The sequence below is a fragment of the Bidens hawaiensis genome, unplaced genomic scaffold (genome assembly GCF_021521415.1).
Source record: "Bidens hawaiensis isolate Kalapana, Puna unplaced genomic scaffold, B.hawaiensis_p1.1 tig00007801_1, whole genome shotgun sequence".
Lineage (NCBI taxonomy): Eukaryota > Viridiplantae > Streptophyta > Magnoliopsida > Asterales > Asteraceae > Bidens > Bidens hawaiensis.
In genome coordinates, this window is record NW_027491542.1 from 767,636 (window position 1) to 785,610 (window position 17,975).

Consider the following 17,975-nt stretch of genomic DNA (forward strand, 5'->3'; position numbering starts at 1 on the left):
GGGGACTCGGGACACTTACAGTAGTTACATGTAGGGGGCTTTGGGTTGGGCAGGAACAACGTCGTCGTTGGTGGTGAGTTGTTGGCTGATGACTGGATTTCTGGTGGGTGCCGGTCTGACCACCCTTATAAAGCCTTAAATGATATCCTTTACACCCTTATTTTGATAAACTTTACCTCATGTATTATTACGTAACCAACCAACTTTTTAAATAGATATTGTCGTATTATCTTATTACTCACATCTTTTTTTAAACGGTTATTCTTTTAAACAAAACTTATCATAGTTAGTAACGATTGACTCAGTTACGTGACGTATATAATTCTATTAATAATTATCTAATACTTTTATGCAATGTTATAACAACAGTTGAAATATTCTATATTTAAATACAAGTAATTAGACTTGTTGTGTCTTACACGAATGAAGAAACTAGTTGATATAGCATGGCATTATATTATAATACATACAAAGAATAGACTCAAATGATCTTGGTCACACCTACTTTTAAGCATAGAGAGCGGTTAAGACTGGGAATCAAACCCAACCTAAAGCCGGTTAACTTGGTATTGAACCCACTACGTATCGTTAAGACCAACATGATCTTAATCGTCGCTAAACAGTTGCCCCTCATCTTCTTTTAATTTAACACAATAATTGTAGTTTAGCAAGAACATCAAATTTCTACGCCTTTTATGGTAACCATGAGAAACGTTACCAGAAAACTCACGAGACCCATCAATATTCAGCTAACCAACGAGATCAGGTAAATTATAAGTTGTGCTCAGCATGTGGTTTTTGAGAGGTTTGATGATCAATCCAACGGATTCTTTTTTCGGTCGTGGTTTGACACAGGAGTCTGAGACACCCTCACGATATTATCATCCCTCACACTACAAGAATACTTACAAGATCCAAAAATAGAGGTTTTTTTCATCAAGCTACCTTTTTTATTGCTTTTGGTACACTCTTTATAAGCCATGAGAAAAGGGTCATAATCTTTGTTGCTTCTTCTTGAACTACTTCTCAAGTGAGGTTGAAAAACACATGGAGGAAGAGGGAGTGCTAGATCATGACATGTAGCTTTGTTTAGGTTCTCACAAGGTGGCGGTGGCAGCCGCCCTTCTTTGGTGGAGGAGTTGTTGCGAACCACCACCTTTGTCTCTTTCTCGGTGGAGGAGTTGTCATGAACCGCCTCCATCCACCCGTCTTCAACTAGGTTATCATGACGATTGTCTTTTCGAACCCTGGGCCGGTTTTCCCATGAGAAGGGAATATTTCCATGTGTGTTCATGTTTGGAAACTAATGTGTAGAGTTTGTTTTTGATGATGAATATATAGAAAATTGGAAAAGGGGTTAGTTGGGAATGAAGGGAATAAAGTTGAAGATATATATAGAATATTGAAGTGAAAGTTGAGTTAACGTTAGAAAAGTATGCAGAGAAGTTAAAGAACTAACAAACAAGCTTGACTTGGTACACGGGTTTTGTTTCTCTTGTGAAATATTGTTTTCAGTTTTATAGAAAAACATTAATATATGTTTTTCCCACACATTTTTATTTTTTAATACCTTGCGAAGCTTTCATAAATAGCTAAAACTAAGTTTTCTAAAATGGTCACGAATTGTGATTAATCATGTTTAATAAAGAATCAATTTGGTTCGATTACAAAAGATTCGGTTTGGATAAGTTGGCTTTAGAGACGAAAAAAGTAATCAAATGACTTCATCAGCTACAACAAGGACCCGCTCTGAACGGCTGACGTGCCAACCGGCTATGAAAACGGTAGCAACAGTAGTAGTGGCAACGAAAATCTTTTTAATTTAAATGATTTTAAACTTTAAGACTTCCATTAATAAAACAATACTTAAACTTAATAGTTAATGTTTCTTTAATTTCGTCATATACTTGGCTCTTTCATTTTCCTTTTTAAATATGGATTTAGTTTCATAATAATTATTAACCATTTGTTTGCTTTATGATGTTAGGTGCGAACTAGACACGTATCAAAATAAAATACTGTTGGTCCCGTGTAAAGCTGAAAATAAAGTGTGATAGAATTGCATTTTTTAAAAAAATCACATGTGGTATAAAAAACAAAAGGGGCATGTATATTAGCATCCATAATACAATTACAATTATTATTTGTTGTAACCACCGAGAAATATAGTAAGATAAGCAGATAATAGTATATTAATAGACATGATAAACCTATTTTATATGTTGAGTGTGGGACGAGGTTCACGTGTGATGCTAAAGGGACCCAAAACAAACAAACGGATTCTACTTGCAACATGTTCGTTTGAATTCTGACCTGTTAAAGGGAGATATGTAATCTCTCTCTTACACACACATGTATATATGTAGAAATAATTTGAAACTAAATTAACGTCATTATTATTGAGCACACCAAAGGATTTCATCATTCATTCATTCATTGAATGGATAAATACATGATAAAAAGCATCTTAATCATTCATTCAAATATGATCTAAAGAAAGGGTTCATTTCTTTTCTTAATATTTATGGTATTCATTTGAGCATGTGTGTGTATATAAGTATACATGTGGTCAACTAAAAACACTTAATGTTTTATTTCTACTACTAATAAATGCACATATACATAAAGTCATAAACACATGAGGTGTGTAGTTTGATTTCACCAAAGAGTGTTTGATTTATATCGCTTTAAAGAGGGTGTTTGGTTTGAAGAAATCCTAAAGCATAAACATGACGGGGTTGTTGGAGTTGCGGTTTCGTAAGGTTGGGTGATGGATATGATTTTTGTTTTTTTCTTATTTTTTTTTAACGGCACAACAAATTTATTTAAGAAATAACACAACGCTAGCAAGATGGTAGACTTTATATGGGAGCAAAACTATAAGCAATATTGAAAGTACACCGATCATTCCAATCTAGATAGCTAAATCTCGTCCTCTTTTTAATACAAATAAAAGAATCAGCTTTGATTTCCTCAAAAGTCTTTTTTGCATTCTTCTTGAAATTGTTAGAAAATCGTTTTGTGCTCTCCATATGAATCAAAAGATAACCAAAATGATATTTGCCTCAGATTATTTATTTGCCTTCGTTATATGGGTGCCTTCTTTGCATTCTAATATGCTCTAGAATCAATCTCAGATTTCTACATCCATATTGTACCATGCTTTCACATTTTATCTTGTCTTCTTATCATGTGATGATTGAGAGAGCAGTTGGATCAAATTCGTAACTTTTCATTCTTTAGGAACAAAACTGAAATTTTAATATACCGTAGGAAAACTAGCATACTTTACTCTAAGGTAGTTTTGGTATTCATTACTAGTGAAAGAAAAAAGAATGTTTGGTTGGTTAATTGAATTGAATCATTTATTACACAAACGATCTTATTATATCAAAACCATTCCATCCTCACCATGTGCTTTTTTTTTCATTCCATCACACCTTCATCCTACTTTCCCGACACCATAACCTAATCACCACCACCGCATGGCCATCGCCGCCATCTGACCACCGCTATCACTGCCACCACCACGACCATCATTGTTGACACCACTTTCGCCACCACCACCACCCCCGCTGTTACCATTTTATTATTATTTTTTTGGTAAATTTTCTTTCTTAACTACCATTCAATAAAATATATTGATTTATTTCATTATCATATCTATAATATATATAAACGAAAACCTAAAAATCATATGTGTCGCGATGTGGTCGCTCCCCCTTTTTTTGGAGTCACCAGATTTGCTTGATTTTTAAATAGAGGCTTCTCATGCATTTGACCCGAATTCACGGGTATGGGTCTTACCAAACCCAAATATTCCTTAAATGGGTTATAACATCTCATTAAATTAAAAATTATTCTCACCAAGTTATTTATGTAAAAATCCTATAAAATAGGATATAATAAAAAATAATATCTTATTTATTTTAAAAAAGATATATATATTATTTAAATTAAAAATCCAATTTGATAGTAAAATAAATAAACGGGTCTTGGGTTATCAAACCATAAGTATATTATTAACTTTCATAAATATTATTTATAGTTAAAAAACCAATTTCATAGTAAAAAAAATAAACGGGTTTTGGGTCTCATCAAAACCATATAGCTTTTAAACCGGGTTATAACATCTCATTTATTTGTAAAACAATTTATCATTAAATCATAAGTATATTATTAACTTTCATACAATAAAAAAATATAAATTAAAAAAATAAATAAATATTAGAATAAACAATATAAAACAACCCCCGTAAACAAAACAAAATAGTAATTATATATTTTATTCCCTTGCTAATTATATTTCCTTTTCATTTCATTCTATCTTCATTCAGTTACCCTATACCAAGGGGGTGTTTGGGATTCCATATTTTACTTCTTAAGTTAATAAAGTTAATAAGTTACAAAAGTGTAACTTATAAAATTTTTCCTCTTACAATATAAGCAATCTCGAACACCTTATTACTTCTTAAAAAATTTATAAATTATAAGTTGGTGAAAATAAGCAAATCCCAAACACCCCATAAACATGCCTTAAGTGGGATAAGAGAAACAACGTGAAAGAAAATGATCAAATTTTAAAAAGATAACCGGTTTGAGGTTTCAATCTATTTATGCATGTCTAAACGCGATAAACAAAATCAAAGGTTCTATTATTTATGTTTTGACAATTACAATAAACTATGTGAGTGTTTATATGTTAACTTTTGACTCACGTTTTTTTTTATTCAATCGTATTAAATATATGGTTCATACAAAAGTTTTCGATTAAAATGTATCACATCAAAAGTTATTTATTAAGTTTTGTAAAAACATTTTACATGATAAACATATTGAAAAAGGCAAGAACGACATCTTTAAAGAACAGTAGTACAATACAATATATTTTAGTCTACGGCTAGACTTTATAGGATTCATGTATCGTGTGAAATATGAGAAATTAATTAAATCAGGCCACCTGGTAATATAGGACACGGCCGCTAAAGTTGGACTAGTTTTAATTTTGTCTGCAGAAGTGTTTATGTCAAATTGGAAAAAAAATATAATAGATAATAATCAAGTTTTATATAGGGATGTGATCCTTATACATCACCCTCACATGTCTATACGGCTCGTATAGACCTATACGGTCGTATAGGGTACGCAGGCTTGACAAGGGGAAAAAAACAGTTTTTTCCAGCCTATACGACCGTATAGGCCTATACGAGTCATATAGGCATTAAATGACTCGTATTGCCTTCTGACAAAACCATAAAACCTATACCGTCGTATAGGGCTATACGACCGTATAGAAAACATTTGCAAAAACATTCAGACTGCCTTAATCGCTCCCGGAAAACGACTATACGGGCCTATACGAGCCGTATAGTGCTATACGACCCGTATAGACAGATTTTCAGTTTTCTAAGCTTAAAACATGAAAGATTTTTATGATGGTTGATTAGACTAGGCTTAAAGTAATTTGACTAAATGCAATATCAGGATCAAAGCTTAAAAAGTGAAAGATTTGTTTGATGTTTTATAAGATTCTTCCAAAAGTTGTTTAACTTCATGCAGTATTAGGATTTATGAATCTAACCAAAATAATATAAGTATATTTGCTCTTGTTAGTTAATTTTTATCATTCTTGTTCTCTCTTTTTTTGGTTCTCTTATTACATAGAACCGGAGGAGTTGGATGACCAACTCGATACACATACTTTTCTCCAGTTTGCTCCCCAAACAGAAGCTCATGACCGACTTGCTAAGTTTCTCGACATGCCTTTTATTGAGCCGCGCACTATTGATTGTTCTTTCTTGGAGAAAACGGGTCAGAAAGACCGTGTCGAGGATATCATCGAGGTAGACACTCCTTGGAGGCGCATGGTTGATGCCGGTAACAAAGTGGGGTATCGAGAGATTACACTTGAGTTGTTATCCACTTTTAATTTCAATCAAGTGCCGATCGAGTCTATTCAAACCGTTCCTGATGTGTCATTTCGATTGTGTGGTAGGGCGTACAACCTTACTCTACCACGATTTTCAATTGCACTTGGATTATACACCCACGAGGAGACGTTGACTGATCTTTTCTTGGACACTCACACAAACATGGGTCTACATGAGTTGTCAGTGTGGTGGTCGCAGATTGGCATCGGTAGTTATGGAACAAAGGCGAAGGCTACTTCTTTGAGAGATCTGGTTCACCGATACCTACACAATATTATCGGGTATACGATTGCCAGGAAGGGGTGGCCAATAGTGGGTCACACAAACCGACCTTTTCTTTATGTATTCCCTACTTGCACCTATTAGGTGCAACTTGGCACATTGTATGGCCGCTTACTTTGCTAGCAGATACCAGTTGAAGGAGGGGTCATCTATTGCCTGTGGTTCCTACGTTACCACTCTTGATTTGGGGCTTGATTGTTTTCAGGATCGCATTCGGCGATCCATGACGGTAAAATACAAACCGAATCTGATCGGCCAAGAGACATGTTTGCTCATGAAGATAGTTAAGAAGGTTGGGAAGCAGTGTCATTTTGTTGCGGTGCGCGAGCCAGAGCCACAACAGGAGCTAGAGCCAGAGCCAGGGCCAGAGCCACATCATGATCACCCAGCAGCGCACCGCCATGTTATTAGACCAGGTCGGGATCCCAACACATGTGGACGACATGTTAAATGAGCTTGTTGATACCAGTCGTCGTACTGAGGCTAGGACTCGCCGTACACATGGGCGGATCTACGGTTGAAACGGGTGGTTCTGAGTTTCGAAATAATAGTGTAATTATATATAGAAAATAATATAGGAACCACCCTATAAATTAAAAAGGAACCACCTTATAAATATATAGAGTCCTTGTCCAGCTGCTAAGTAGTTCGTTTTGTAACCCGGAGGTCGCGAGTTCGATTCTCGTTTTTCTATTTTTTTTTACTAATTTACCCTAACTGATGTTAGGGTTTTTTTTACAAACACAAGCACACCAACACAGGCACACAACGCCTTGACTCTCTTCACCCTTACCACTAGTTCAGCCCCTCACCAACATCCACCACCAGCGCCGGACAGCCGCTGCCCCGCACAGCCGCACTCCGTCAGCCACTCCGTCTCCGTTAGCCACTCAACCCCTGACCAACGTTCACCACCAACGCCATCCCCGTCCTCTATCAGCCACTCAGCAGCCCGTCTTTGATCTCCCATCCCCGTCCTCTGGCCACTGCCTACTCTTACTCGAAGTCTAGAATCCTCCCACTTTGAAGGTAATAATTGATTGTTAAATGTTAATTGTTCTTAATTGCTAAGTGTTAACTACTTAATTGTTAAGTTATTTGTTAAATTCAGTATTAGTTTGTTAGATTATTGGTTTTAATTTGTAAGTTTGTTAGTTTCTTAGTTTTAAATTTGTTAGTCTGTAATTGTTGATTTGTAGGTATTTTGAATATGAAGAGATATTATCAAAGTGAACCATCAAACCTTGGATCATCATCTTCAAGTAGTAAACCGTCAAAAATAAATTTGGATGATCTACCATGGGATCCTTTCGAAAGGCAACCAATTTCATCTTATCACCCAAGTCAAAAAGATGAAATTTGACGGGCATATATACTTAGAGATCCATGCCAACCAACCGAGCATGATTGTCCTCTAACAAATTTTAGTGGTAAATTAAGACACTTTAATGAGGAATGGTACACTAGTGAATTTGGAAATTGGTTGGAATATAGTGTCAAAGCGGATAAAGTGTATTGTTTGCATTGTTACTTGTTTAAGGAAAGTGGACAAAATGATGCATATCTAAGTGAAGGATTGCGATGTTAGAATAGGTGTCGGGAGAAATTTAGCAATCATGTTGGTAAATGCAATAGTTTTCACAACAAAGCACGTCAAAAGGGGAAAGACTTACTTAACCAAGCTCAGTCTGTACATGTGGCCATTGATAAAGGAACAGATTTACATAAACAACAATATAGAGTCCGATGACATGCTTCGGCTAGACTTACCAAAGCATTGTTGAATGGTTCGTTAGCTTTTTGTGGTCATGATGAGTCTGAATAATCTCTTTACATGGGAAATTTTATTGAGTTCTTAAAAGTGTTTGGAGAACTAAGTGAAGAAATTGGTAAGGCCATATTAGGTAATGCTCCCAAGAATAATCAAATGACGTCTCCATCAATCCAGAAAGAACTTTGTAATTGTTTTGCAGAAGAAGTAATAAAGAAGATATTTGAAGAACTTGATGGTGATGTCTTTTCCATATTAGTTGATGAATCGAGAGATATTTCTAAAAAGAACAAATAGCCGTGGTTTTAAGATTTGTTAATAAATTAGGATTTGTGAAAGAGCGATTTATTGGCCTTGTTCATGTTATGGAAACAACCGCGTTATCTCTTAAAGCTGCAATTGATGAATTATTTGCTCGCCACAATTTGAGTATTGGTAGGGTAAGAGGCCAAGGATATGACGGTGCAAGCAACATGTCCGGTGAGTTTAATGGTTTGAAAGCTTTAATTTTGAAAGAAAATTCTTTAGCATATTATGTTCATTGTTTTGGTCACCACCTTCAACTTGTTGTTGTGGGCCTTGCAACCAAACATTATGAGATTTACAGACTTTATAAAGAATTATCAAATTTAGTAAATGTTGTTGGTGGATCTTGTAAAAGAATAGATTTGTTAAGAGAAAGTCAAAGAGAAAGTTTGGGATTGAATTCGGAAGTTCAAACCGGAAGTGGAAAGAATCAAGAATTGTCACTTGCAAGAGCTGGGGATACACGTTGGAGTTCTCACGAAAAAACAATTCTCCGTTTACTTACTTTATATCCTAGTGTTATTGACGTGCTTGAATATATAGAAAAATCGGGAGAGTTTTCAAATCACCAAAATGAATCACGTGGGCTTCAAGAATTCATGAAAACTTTTAATTTTGTATTTTATTTACATTTGATGAAATACATCTTGGGTGTTACTAACACATTATGTCAAGCACTTCAAAGAAAGGATCAAGATATGTTGAATGCAGTTACGCTAGTTAAGTTAACTGATGAAGGCCTAAAAAGATATCGACTTGAAGGTTTTGACTCACTTTTGGAAGATGTCACATCCTTTTGTGAAAAATATGAAATTGAAGTGGTTGATATGGAAGCCGAGTATGTTGACCCGAGATTTAAAAGAAAGAAGACCGGTATCACCAATCGTCATCATTATGTGGTTAATAATTTCAACACGGTTCTCGATATGCAAATTCAAGAGCTTGGAAGCTGCTTTAATGAGGTAACCACTAACTTGCTTACTAATATGAGTTCTTTGAGCCCGTCTTGTAATTTTAGTGCCTTTAGTAAAGTAAACTTGTTAAACTTGGCCGAGATGTATCCATGTGATTTTGATTTTGATGAAAAGGAGAAGCTTGTATATGAACTTGGCCACTACATTACTAACGTGAAAGAAGATAAGCGGTTTGCCAACTTGAGTGGCTTAGGTGATCTTGCTAAAATGATGGTGAAAACAAGATTACACATCGATTATCCGTTAGTGTATCGTTTAATAAAGTTATCATTAGTTTTTCCGGTTGCAACGGCAAGTGTTGAAAGATGTTTTTCTTCAATGAAGAATGTGAAAACGGATTTGCGTAATAGGATGGTGATGAATACATGAACGATTCTTGCATTTGTTACATTGAAAGGGAATTCCTCCAACAAGTTTCGGTTGAAGAAGTAATGCAACGATTTCAAAAGATGAAGACTCGTAGGGAACAACTATAAGCATTTTTTTTAATTCGTAAAGACTATTGTATTGATATTATGTGTTTTTTAATTTCTAATGACAGTGTCTCTTTTATTATTTTATTGTATTTTATTATGTAATGAACTTTTCCCGAACCATCGAACTGACCCGAACCTCAAACCGACCCGGAATTTTATATACCTGACTCGGTGAAATTGAAACATATAAAAGTTGTGCACCACCCAAAAAAGATTTCTGGATCCGCCACTGGCCGTACATAGGCTAGGGTCACGTGGATGATGGATTGGATGATTCGCAAGGCGACAGAGGAGTGCATTCCAGTTCCCAATGTGCCGGATATACCTGGTTCACCACCGGCATCGGAGCCACAGGCACAGGGGCCACCACCACAGTAGTTCTTATTTTATTTTCATTATGTGTTGATGTGCACTTTTATGAACTTTATGTATGTGGACCACGTTTAAAAGTAAATGTATTTTGGGTGAACTGGTTACTTTTATGTATGTGGACTATGTGTTCGAAACATGATGTATTTTGGGGTGCACTTTTATTTTAATGTATGTGAACTAGATGTTAAAAAAAACCTCAAATTTTTATTATATGTAAGCAACAAGTATGTCTATAATATTAAAAGACCTCAATTTTTTTAGAAAGTTTAATAATAAACAAGCTGGGTCAATCAGCCCCAAACAGTCTTGAGCTTTTGACGAGCTAAGCTTGAGCTCAACATGTAAGCCCGTTAAGATAAACGAGCCAAATACGACCATTATAAATCACATATATTGTGTATATGGTCATCATAGTTTTTTTAAAAAAATGTCTATACGGCCGTATAGGTCTATACGACCCGTAGAGGCCTATATGAGGCACTATAAACGATGGCCGACAACCTCAGACACAATCTTACACGATTCAGGTCCTATACGACCGTATAGCCCTATACGACCGTATAGGATAAAAAATGGTGTATGAGGATCCAGGGTGGTGTGGGAGGATCCCTTGCCTTTATATATCTTCCATTTACATCACTTAATTTTATAATTCTTTAACGTTTATAAGGAAATTTCAAAATATCGAAACTTAAACGATATTTGTTATATAAAAAAAATACAAATGACTGTAACTATATTGAAACTTGATTAACATTTTATAATTCTATTTCAAGTTTGAATTAACATGTTCCTAAAAGCTCATCTACGAGTTGGTCACTTTGTCAATATGCCCCTCTTTAACGACCAAAAGAAGAAAATTAGGCTTAATATTTATTTGAAACACCCCTACTTAGGGCCTAGGCGTGTGACCACAAGTTGGTACCTGTTTTGTAAATATATCAGAGTTTATGGGTTAATTTTAGCGGAAGACTTTAGGTTGAATATAATATTAATTTACATTGAAAATTTACTCGGGAATTAAATATCCGAGTATTGGTTTACAAAAGATATGTTTTCATATTACAAGGATTTTTATATAAAAAACGGAGCCATCATGTACGCGCTTCTATCTTCAATAAGACTCCAATCCTTGTTAACGCTACTTATGCTTAATTACCTGCAATGGGTTGGAAAAATACGTCAGCTATATGCTGGTGAACACGTATGACTCAATAAAACATTTGAATGACAATATAATACAAATATAGTTTTCTCTACAAACTCAGCAGAAGCATTTCTACTTCTGGTCTATGTACCACTGCGCTACACACACAATTGTTCCCGAGCCACGTAGCCCTTTCCGGGAGACTAGTTATGACCATTAGCCTGCGGCCACGTAGCCTTAGAATGATTAGGCTGAACGGTTATGTTTGGATCCAGACACATGTGTATTCGGTCTGAGTTGACTTTATTTTCTACTTTGTATTATAAAGTTTTAGAGATTGCATGATCTCATGTAGACATTGATTGACTCCCTAAGACAAACACCCGTTCGTCTCATTGAGTATAATATGTTTTGACTGATTAAAAAGGTTAACGTATTCACCTGTATCGTCGGTGTTGGAAACCTTGACTGATTGATTGATTGTGAATGATACTTCACCTATACATAAATAGGTTCGTATGAATGTTTTGAATGATGTTAAGCTATGATTGTAAGCTTAACCTTGAAATCTTTTATCCTTGATTGTGAATGAAAACACTTAGTTTTATGTGACGTTTGATATAGCATGCTTTGGCCTAATAGGTTCTATCACGTTTATAAGTTTCTCCAGGTAAGTAAACGGGTCCCTCGGTTGATTGGGATTTATGCGAATTATTTTTCCTTAGGCAAGAAACTTACTGCTAGTGATATCTCCCTTCCAGTTACTACATGCCCGTCAAAAAAATATATCTTTCGTTTAACATTACTTCGTCATGAAGTAACATTTATGAAAACTTGATTGTGAATGAATGTTTGTAAAATACGATCAAGGTTATAGGCCATAGCCTCGATTGATAGTCTAAGCTATAATGTAAATAACTTAAACATAACTCCTACCTTAAACGAGAACTTAGATTGATAACAAGAAAAAGGCAGGATCTTGATCTACTTGATTATATGCTGATTACTTGATTATGACTTCGTTCCTTGCACGAATCACGAAAAAATGACACGTCAGCTTGTCACGGCTATCGGGCACGCCTTTCGATGCTAACTATGTGAATATGGATGTGTGATAGGATGAGAAGAGCTCAATACCCGTCACCCCTTTTTATAGGCTGATTCGGTACCCTATCGCGATACGCGATGGGTTCCTTGTGACCTATCGCGTATCGCGATGCCGCAAAAAGACGCCGCCTTATATGCGGGTGACACGTGGCCTGTCATAGCGTGCCACGTGTTGACACGTGGTTGGACACGTGTCCAGGTTGCTTAACTTGGTCATCGCGCTACGTGATGCTCTCCTAGATTGAGCTATCGCGTATCACCAGACCGCCAATTTCTGGGTTTATGTGCAAGGTCATCGCGCTACGCGATGGGTAAATCCTTACCCCGTCGCGTATCGCGATAAGTCCAAAATTTCAAAACGTTTATTTTTTGTCCTTATACTTTCTAAGTTAGTATTTTAGGCCTAAATTAAAGAGGGTAGAGACGTGGTGTTACATTATTATTATTCATAAAATAATGAATTTATTTTAATCAGCCGGTGTCCCGATGATTGAGTGTTATGTGTCTTATGTCCAAGGCTTGATTCAAAACTACTATCGAGCCGGGGGTCTCACCGGAAGCAGCTATGGGATAGAGGTAAGGCTGTCTACATCTTACCCTCCTCAGACCCTACCATAGCATTGCTATTAGTGGGATATACTGAGTACGATAAAATAATGAATTTCGTTTGATCCATATACATACAATGACCACCAACTTAAATACTACAAAAAGGATTGTGAAGTTAACCTTAGACGGCTTTGTTGACAGACGACAGTGACTGTTTGATAAATTATTTTATTTTTTCATTTCCATTTAATAAATTATGTTTTAATCAAGAGCCGTATCAATAAGAGAATGCGGAAGTTGTCATTTGTCACACTATTCTTTCCATAAGAAAGACTTGATCAAATCAAATACTAAAGACAAACATTATAACTTGGCATTAAGTTGACCATGGCCCATGGGTGTAAATGAATAGAATTTAAGGCCCCGTTTGTTTTTGCCTCTTTTCTTTGAATAGAGAAAAACGTCTGATTCGGTCAGATGTAATCAGACGTGGGGCTGTTTGTTTTTTTTCTGGCATTAAGAGGTTCAGCGTCTTAATAGCATCTGAACCAGTAAGAGCTTTTAGTGGGTCTGAAAACCTCTGAACCCAAAAAAAACATACGTTTGTCTCCGGCCTCCATTAACTTCTAACCCGGAGACTAGGCTCCATCTCCGACGACTAGAGGTTCGTCTCTAGCCTCCACCTCTTAATGATTCAGATTTCAGACATTTGAACCACCTCTTAATATTCAGATGTGGTATTCAGATTCAGACTTAAATCTCTAAAAAAACAAACAGGGCCTAAATCACCTGATCTTTTTTACGAACAAAAAAAATGTGTACCGTTCATTTGTACAAACATGGAAGATCATAGTGATAAATAGATCGCCTAGCTAGTCGTTACAAGAATAAAACATTTATTGGTGGACATACTACTAGTGCAAAAACTGAATTGGGCCTCGAACCATTTACTGGTGGACTTTGAAAGACTTTTTCTTATAAAATAGGCTTTTAAATTAGTTTTTAACAGGAAAGAATAAAGGACTTTTGTAGCCAATGAATAAAACTCAAGAGGGATCTTTAATATTAGATTTATTTTTGCAAGAACTATACTTAGAAACTTAGAGGTTAAGTGGGGGCTAGCACCCCCTGACAATAAGTCAATCTTACTAATCTATTAAATCAATACAATTCCTCCACATGTCCTTCTACTAGGTTGTCCATCTAGGCCTCTAACTCACCATGTTTCCATTCTCATAGTGTCTATTATGCTGCCACATGTCATTCACCACACACCAAAAAAACTTATTTAAACCTTAAGATTTTTTCACCATAATCATTTAATCTCTCTCTCTCTCTCTCTCTCTGCTTACTAACTCCACCATTTTCTATATTCCGGTAATGTAGATCGAGATTAATCGTTTTTCGGTAAGGTTATATATTATACTCTACTGGCCAACAATGTTATATGATTTTCCGGCAAGGTTATATCTTTTTCCGGCTACATCATATTTTCTTCCGGTTATTGTAGATCTAACCTTTTTATCTTTATTTTCATTGTTAACTGGTTTTTTAAATCAGTTTAGGTTCTAAATCAAAAACGACGATAAAGCTAATATTTCTACTTATTTACGTTTTTCCGGTAAGCATTGCCGGTAAGTTTTTCCAGTTATGCGTTATACCTATAACAATGATTGTTTTATATTTGTTTGAAGTTTTATATTTTCGTGTTTTAATTTGTTTTACATGTTATTCTAGGTTCTAGATGAAAATTCGGTTCATCCATCGACGATATCATTATTTCGTTTTTCCGGTAAGCTACATTTAAATTATGCGGTTATAAATTATAATTATAATCTTCCATAATATCAATGTTCTAACAAAACTTTCTTATTTCAGGTTATTTACCCGATTGATTTACTGAAGATTTCATTTTACTTTGATAATCAAAATCGGAGATACCATGGTTATTATCATTATTTGTTATTTTCCGGTAAGACATTCAAATTTTCTGGTTAGAAATTAAATATCAAATGCTCAATAATATCAACATTAATATTTTACTTTATAATTTCAGGTCAACGTCCAGACTGATACAAGATCATTTCTCTTTAAATTCTACAAAAAAATCCAATATACCATGGTCATTCTCACAATTTCGTTTTTCCGGTAACACCTTTAAAATTTTCCGGTTATTATTTATAATTCAAAAATCCATAATATCAATATTAATTTTTGATTTTATTATTTCAGGTTATTGTCCGACTCATATAATATAATTTCACGGATCGAGCATGACTTTATAAGATGTATTATATATATATTGATGTATATTTACTTTTTTGAATATTCATGTATATTCAATTTCATAAATTTTAGTTAATTGTAAATATTCATGTATATCGGAGATACCTTAATGTATATTTTTTTTCCGGCGCGTTAATAAATGACTCAATTAAGTATCCCATTAATACAATTTAGTTAGTTTGACTTTCCTAATTTGTTTAAATAACCTAATTAACATGAATATTGTCACTTATTTGATTGATTGATTTGTTAGATGAGATTGAGATTTATAGGTGGTCAAATTCAAATTCAAATAAGTTATGATGGTCAAACTCATATTTATATTACTTTGTTACTGCCATTTATAATACAATTATTGTATTTCAAGTCAAATTTCACCAAAGTCAAATTTAATATGAGTTTACCGTAATTATATATGGTTTTTTATATCATAACAACTTAATTTGAAATAATTAGTCATAATTTACATAATAATAAGTTTTCTAAAATTAATGGTTCATAATCGATACATAATAATAAGTTGACTAATTTATATTTTACATAAATAAGTAAACGAAGATCTCGAATTTGTCTATGGTATTTCTCTACATTTTTGGTATATTATTTAAATTTGAATTTCTTATTAATGTCTATAATAATTGTTTGACTAACATTTATATGGAATATATATCAACAGGTTTCCTATTTAAACCGTATTTTTATTTGATGAAGTTGTCCTGTTTATACATAAATCGTATTTTTATTTGGAATATATATGTTTGACTAACATATTAATGTCCTGTTTATACTTTCCGACATTTTTGTATATCCAACTGTTTTTCCAATATTATATTTATGTGAACAAAAAATTCTAATTCAGATTATGTTAAATTTACAAATTATTAAAATTATAGTTTACAAGTATGCTATTATTTATATTTTTGTTATAAAATTACAACTTAGCGTTCATACTATTACAAATTCAAATTTCGTTCTAAATATTTTAAAAGTACTACTTCCTAAAATAAATTCACGAAACAGAATAAGATTTCAACATCTATTATGTAATGTAAATCAAATTTTGCATATAATTTAACCTTTAATTTATAAGTAATGATTCATAATAATGATTTGACTAACATTTAAATAGAATATATATTCTCTTTACAATAATAACTTATATACATTTAAATTTTGATTATAGTGTTAAGGATGGTATTTGACTAACTTTATTAATGTTCAAATGTTACTCATTATTAAATATGTTATTATGGTATATTTAATTTGTATACTATTGTTTTATTATATTTTCAGGTGGTGAAGTAAAATGAGTTTCTTTTGATAGAATGTTTGAATAAGTTGATGGTGGTTTAATATGAAAGAACATGTTTATGTCTTTTGTTGATGTTTTTTGGTTGTTCGATGTACATTAACTTATTGTAACTTTTAACTTTTAATATCTAGACAATGTAAATGGTTAACGTTTTGGTCCGAATGTTTAAAGAATTTTTGTGTCGCTTGAATTTGTTGTTTAAATTTATTATGTTTATTGATATGTTTTTTCACCCGTGTGTAACACGGGCTATACCCTAGTCCGCCACTGAAGCAATAGCGTGTTAAAATCTGGTTTTTAATAATTTAATTAAGTTTGTTTATTCTTTTTCATTAACAACAAATATTGATTTGTTTGTGTGAAGAACAATAAACAGGAAAGAGCAACTAAACATACAAGATTAACCTATAAATTGACGATGAAATGAAGGAAGAGTGTTTGAATTCGTTGTTCGCCAAGGACACCAAGGTAAATCCCCCCTTTAACCTCTTATTCTTGAAGTCGGCTTTCATAACTTAGCTTTGAGTTTTTGTTCGTATGAATTAGTAAACAAGTTGACTTAATTTTGGTATTAACTAATTGTGTATTTGCTGGGGGCAGATTTAGGAAAAGGAAAGCATACGTTTAGACTTCGTAAAAATTTTGCAAAAGCTATACGATTTGTAAAGAATCAACCAAAACTCAAACTGAGACGGACTTTTATTAAAACAATAAAAGTGCATACTTAATTCATGATATCAAATTCAAATATAAAAGAACCGATCAAAACAAGGGTTTAAGGTTAAATGAATCTTAATAAAAAAAAAGACAGTAGAATAATTGAATGAAATTGATATTGGAAGAATTTTATAGGCAAATTGGTGTTTGAGATGTTAACAATATATAATCACAGCATTAGTGCTTTAGATGATTAATTCAAATACTTATCATGAAATTTGTTTTTAACGATAAACGACTAATGTCTGGTCATCCAGTGTAACCCAATGACAAAATGCAAATTCATACGTCCACGATCACAGACAGCGCCTGGTAGCCCAAACCTTCTAGAAAAACCCACCACCTAAAGGCTAATGCGATAAATTCCAGTTAGGATCAGATTCAAAATTAAGCCATTGTAATAAATCTTCACTTCCTCTTAAAAGTTAAAACTCATTGGTTGTTAAGAAATAACATGGCCAATGGAGCTGAAAACCCTTTGCAAATATATTTTACAATAAAGCCCCTCAACAAAAACCATTATTCATTTATACCCCCAAATATACTTCTTCATCACATCGTATCAAATTAGGGTTTCGGAACGGCGCCTCTTATCATCCACCTTATACATACATACATACATACTCATTCATCACCACCACCAAAACACACCAACAGCCGTCTTTTCTTTTTTCTTCAATTCAAGTATTCATACCTTCAATTTCTGTTCATAAATCCGATCCGTTTTACAGTTTTTCAATTATAAT

At 33.9% G+C, this 17,975-nt stretch overlaps 1 long non-coding RNA gene across 1 annotated transcript in view; it reads left to right on the forward strand.

Annotated features, from left to right (window-relative positions):
* The window catches only part of LOC143636166 (uncharacterized), a 108,732-nt gene that overhangs the window by 35,469 nt on the left and 55,288 nt on the right, over positions 1-17,975 (forward strand). The window lies entirely within an intron of this gene.